Source organism: Nothoprocta perdicaria, unplaced genomic scaffold (genome assembly GCF_003342845.1).
Source record: "Nothoprocta perdicaria isolate Ctin4 unplaced genomic scaffold, notPer1 scaffold_262, whole genome shotgun sequence".
Taxonomy (NCBI): domain Eukaryota; kingdom Metazoa; phylum Chordata; class Aves; order Tinamiformes; family Tinamidae; genus Nothoprocta; species Nothoprocta perdicaria.
This window is the reverse complement of record NW_020455491.1, coordinates 44,282-49,877: the sequence shown is the minus strand read 5'-3', so window position 1 is coordinate 49,877 and position 5,596 is coordinate 44,282. Positions and strand designations below refer to the sequence as shown.

At 45.9% G+C, this 5,596-nt stretch overlaps 1 long non-coding RNA gene across 1 annotated transcript; it reads left to right on the top strand.

Moving 5' to 3' along the window:
* The first annotated feature begins 609 nt into the window (after window positions 1-609).
* Window positions 610-3,024, top strand: LOC112948478. The gene is made up of 2 exons (XR_003249629.1): window positions 610-1,139; window positions 2,690-3,024. It is a non-coding gene; the product is annotated as an uncharacterized LOC112948478 (long non-coding RNA).
* The last annotated feature ends 2,572 nt before the right edge of the window (window positions 3,025-5,596 follow it).

The following is a 5,596-nucleotide window of genomic DNA, read 5'->3' as shown; positions in this document are numbered from 1 at the left end:
GCCAGGACCCCTCACAGCGGGGCTTGGAAAGGACCTGGGATGTGCAGAAGTTCATGGCCAGGTTCAATAAAAACAAGCGTGCCATTGCATTGCATCAGGGTCTTGCAAATCGGCCCTTGAAGAGCAAATGCTTGGATATAGGTCTTCCTTTTGGAAAAAACAACAGTGTGCCCGGTGGACAAAAAGCCAACAGAGCTGCCTTGGCCTCTTCGGAAAATAAAGAGAATGAAAAGATGCAGCAAGGTGCTTTTTTCAGTGCCTAGCTGGAGAAAAATAGAGTGCTCTGCCAGGATGACAAAATACATGTATTTCATTAGGCTGTAGTGCAAACAAAACAGGATCTTTCAAAATTGTTTGCTTGGCCCTCTGCTTTCAGAAATGGTAACCCTTGACACTCTTAAACTTGAGGTTTTTGTACTTAATTGGTCTATGAAATGTGAAACCCTGACAGCAAAATATATATATAAGCTAAGTATAAAAGTGGTTTTGAGGGCTGTTCTTGTCAAGCTGGTAGCATATTGCATATACTGATTTGATGTTGGTACATAGATAATCTGTTACCTGACTTTAAAAAGAGTTAATTATTAATAGTACTTCAATCCCTAGAGGCCCCTCTTTCCAAAGAGGGACATGGGAGACTCCAAGAATCTTTATTCTGATGGAAGTGTAAAGCAAGATGAATAGATWGGCCCTGCTAGGATTGAAACTCTGCAGCTTCCTCTTGGACACTGTGGCCAGAGGCATTTGGCAGTGGGGAGTAACCAGCAAGTCCCACTGAAGAAGCTCCAGACTGGAGAAAACCAGCTCAGCACTTCCTTCTCTTCCCATTCTGGGCTTGCCTGGTTCCCCCAGCCCAAAACAAGATCTTCAAACTCAGTCCAAGCGGATTTGGTCAAGAGGTCCTCATGACTCCTGCATCTTGATGTAAATCCATATGTCTTTGCACGGCACAGTGTCTGTGCCCCTGCGTTTCCTCAGTAAGGCAAAGGAGCCCGGGAATGTTGAACATCAGCCGGCAGCTGAAAAGTTGCCCTCTRGTAATACAAGCCAGACCTGTGGAAACCCTCCTGATCTCCAAAGCCCTTAGCAGATCCATCAAGACTTTGAGGATGAAGAGCAGAATCAAGGCAAACAGGAAGGTGAGTTTAAACAAGACCAAAAAAGAAACAGCAGATTCAGGGGGGTGGCTAAGGAAGCAGCTGCTTGCACTGTACAGTGTGTCCCTGGAGAGGGCCAAGAAACCTGGGAAACTCCTCAGGGTGAAATGCATGGACATGCCCAGATGCTGCTTGGCCATGGAGATCCTGCAGCACCACGGAGCTTATTCAGTCATCCTCCTTTCCTGGGAATATGCCCCTGGGAATGTTTACCAGCAACGGGCAACATCCCATCTCTGGGGCTCTGCTCCTGGCTCCACGTTCTCCATGCCACTTCTCCAGACAGAGGGATTTCAACGTGGTTGCCATATTAGGGACCTCTTCTTAGGCGAAACAAACGGTTTTGGCAATGTCTGGGATCTTGTGGGAAGCCAGGTCTGCTGAGTGGGCAGCCTAAGCAGAGGGAGGAGAAGTAAAGGGAGGAGAAGTATTTGACACCTTCAGACATAGCTGATCTTTATTGTTATTATGCATTTTAAAGCAGTTGCTGGAGGCGATTCCAAGCTCACATTTCATTCTGCAATGGAGCAAGTTTGGAAACAAATGAGAAACTTGTTACTAATTCAGGTTGCACTGAAAAGAACGGATTACTTTCTGCGCACTACCTCTGAGAAATGTTGAGGTTTAATTAATCCCTTGCAGGAAATAATGTACAGTGTTAGCCCTAATCTCTTATTCAGGATACCATTTCTAATGCTTAGCATAAAGAAGGAGATTTTTTTTTTTAAACCAGTTGCTGGACCTGAACACCTAAGTGTTGGTCTGGCCAGTGGCAGCGTTGCCATTCACTGACCAGCGTGCAGAGGTCAGAACCTGGGGAGAGGGAATAGTTGTATTTGCTGCTGGTCGCATTTGGGACTGGATTTTGTACAAATCAAGGACATTTATTTGTCTTAGGTTTCTTCTTAGGTCTCCCTCACATTCAGCATGAAGCCTTTAAGGCTGCACTGTGTCCATGGCATTCCCACCCTCCAAAAGCAACTGCCTGGAGCCCAAATGTCAGGACAACTTGGAAGACCCTGTGGTCAGATAAATGTCATCAGTGTGGGACCCAGATGTTTTGGTGATGCTGCTGGTGATGCCCCCACTCAAGAGGTAGCTCCACAAATGACCCTGTGTCTCCTCATCGGAGACCAGAGCTGTTCACTTCATTTTTTCTGTAGTAKGTGGTTAAATAACCAGAGAAGAACAGCACCGACTTGTCATCAAGGCACTTCAAATTTTGCAAGTGAACTCAACCATGATTTCTTTAGCCCATGACAATGCAAAAAGTGAGAGGCTGTGGCACTGACTGGTGTCCTCTGGGCTTATCTCCACTGGCAGTTTGGTGGGTGGTATATGAAAAGGTGGTTGAGTTTTGAAGGGGAGCAGCAGCAATTCAAGTGCAGAATATTCAGACATGTGCTCTGGGTCGTCAAGCACAGAATCCAACTGGAAAGGATCAAAGCAAAAGGGTCTATTTTTGGTTTTTACATGTACTAATTACTCCAAACAAATGAGCAATGCATCTGAGAAATAATCTTTTTTTTCAGGTTTCCATCTGGTAGAAGTCTTGTAGGTGCTGTAACTTCAGAATAATTTCAAGCCTGTACTTTTCACTGAAGACTCYGAAGTTGAAAGTGAAGTCAAGCAGAGTGTGGAAGAGCACAGATTTATTTTTCTGTCTCCTGTGTCCATTCAGAAAGACACTAAAGCAACACGTCTCAGGGCTGTGAACACCTACACCCAGCAATGCTGGGAACGGCGGGGCTTATAGGTTATGGAGAATCCCTTTGCATGGCTTTCACATGGGAAAAGTGTTTCCGAGGCTCGCCCTGCTGTTTCTTTTTTATCTTCTTGCTATGTCAGTTAGTCTGACAGGAGACATGACCTCCCTCTGCAAACCCGGCCTCACGTAGGGAGAACATTTGTCCTGTCAGGTGGGGACAGACGCTTGCTTTCACACAGTAACAGGGGAGCCCCTTCCCATTCGCAGGACTTCCCGCGCTGCCTTCCCAAGATGTGTGGAAGAGGCACTAAGGGGTGACATCCCTGCTGGGGTTTCCCTGGGAATAGTCAGGAAGACCAACCTCAACTTACTGGTTTCAGAAGGGTCCCCTTTTTTTTGTGATTCCACCCCAAACACACAATTAGATGGTATCAGACATTAGCAAGTGCTGTCTTTTCAGAGAAACCTGAAAAAMCCCAAATTATGACATTTTTATCATTAAAACTTCCTTCTAATGCATCTTATCTGGGGATTAGGAGTGTTATTATCAATTATCTGACAAAACCCAACCTCAGCAATTTGTGTTTTCCTTACCTTGTCATTTCAGCTCTCTTATTTCACTCCCAGCCCCTGCCTACTTTGGCAGGGTAGCTGGCATGAAGCAGCAGCCATGTAACGTGTTGGTGAGGCCGTCCAGCGAGACACTGCAGCACTATCGTGCCAGTCTTCAGGCCAGGGAATAGACTGAATGATCTTCTGAGGTCCATCAGAACACCCTGATGTGTTCTGGTTGCTCATCCTTTGACCAGGGGCTTTCTCTATAGAGCTCTTTCAATGAAAGTTGGATTGGTAGAACCTATACCTAAATGTTCTAGGTCTGGTAAAGACCTTCAAGCCAATTTTGAAGGGATATAAGGTGGATTGAAAACAGAGAAGCCAACTTTGAAGTCTTCCTCCCACACTCGGTCTATGAKTAAGTCCCATGGCCAGAGCACTGTGTGACCGTGTAACATAGCGCTTGATACCACCATAGACATAGACCATAGGCCTTGATACCACCGTAGACAGTGACATACCAGGTATAGATAGAACGTATGTAAAGTCTATATTTTCATGCAAAGGGAAAAATGAAAGAACAAAAGAGCAGAAAGACCAAAGAAAAAGGCAAAAGAATCAATGAAAGAATGTGTGAGAAGGAAGGAAGGAAGGAAGGAAGGAAGGAAGGAAGGAAGGAAGGAAGGAAGGAAGGAAGGAAGGAAGGAAGGAAGGAAGAAAGGAAGGAAGGAAGGAAGGAAGCAAGGAAGGAAGCAAGGAAGGAAGGAAGGAAGGAAGGGAATCACCTCAAACAGATGACTCCTTGTTATGACCTGTTATGAAGTTTTGGGAAGGTAGGATGCTGTAAATCCTGTTCTGCAGTGCTAAAAAGTAGGATTGTGAGGAACATGAAGAGCACAACAAAGACAGAACTGCACAATTTACTATTATCTGAGGCCTACCTAAAGGGTAAAGGATCTCTACATTATGTATGCAACAATATTAAAAGACTAAAAAACTCTGTCGCTTCTCAGTAACAAATGGATTGCCACAGGGCTTCCTTGGGAGGCCAGCAGTGGATCTGGGGTGAATTTCTGAATTTTTCGGTGAATCTGAGGTTGCACATCATCCGTGAGCCAGTTCTACTCACTGTCATAGAGTCACAAACCTGCAGGAAGGAGTGGGAGCAGACAGGGAGATTTCAGAGCTGCTGCATGCTCTTCAGGCCCTGATTGTTGGAGACTACTCTGTGCATCTTTCTGAACTTTTTTTTTTGTATGAAAATCGGGTTGGCAAAATTACATTAAGTATGCAGTGCTGGAAAATAGGATTTTGGTTCTTTCCCATGGAAAATTTTGACTTTACAACTAGGAACTTGAAAATTCTAGCTGAAAACTGCAGGATGCTTCATGTTTTCATCAGAAGTGAGATAGCGCAGAGGGAAAAGGGAGTTTTGTGCTTCCATTTGGAAGGAAAGTTTTTTACCAGTCCAAATTCACAGCAGTCTCTAGACTAGTTTGKCTTCTAGCAGGTTGCGGGTGAGGAACAGATCGTGCTTGGCCACATCTGCTCATGAGCGTGCACAGCTTCACTGTCGCATTTAAAGCTGCTTTGGAGTCTCCTTTGGAGATCTTCAAAACCTGCCTGGATGTGACCCTGGGTGCTCTGGGTGTCCCTGCTGGAGCAGGGGCTGGACTGGATGATCCCTAGAGGTCCCTTCCAACCTCAACCATTCTGGGATGGTGTGTGATTCTGTGGATTGCCTGCACTGATGCAGATGAGACACCCTTGGCTACTAAAGAAACAGAAAACACTTACCGGGGTGTAACTGGCAATGGTCTGATTCTGAGTGAGAAAACTTTTTATTTTTTTTCCTGAGGTTGAGAACATTTTCTGGGAATGTAAACTCTCTAACACTTTGATGTTGAGAGATGGGCTCGGCAGCTGTGATTCGTGTGCTGGAGGCTGAACCCCGCGCGTTGCTTTCCCCAGTCTCTGTCTTGGCGCAGGAAGCCGGTCCCGCTACGGGGGCTCTCGTCAGCCTCGCTGTTCCCAGCCGTCGAGCCCCAGCTCTCCTACAGCCCGCTCAGCGCTGCTCAGACAAACAGTGGGAGCAAACTCTTTTCCCAGAGTATCTGTAAGTGGTTTGCCCCCAAAATGCAAGTTTCTCCTTCCTTTCCAGGCTCGTGGAGTGGAT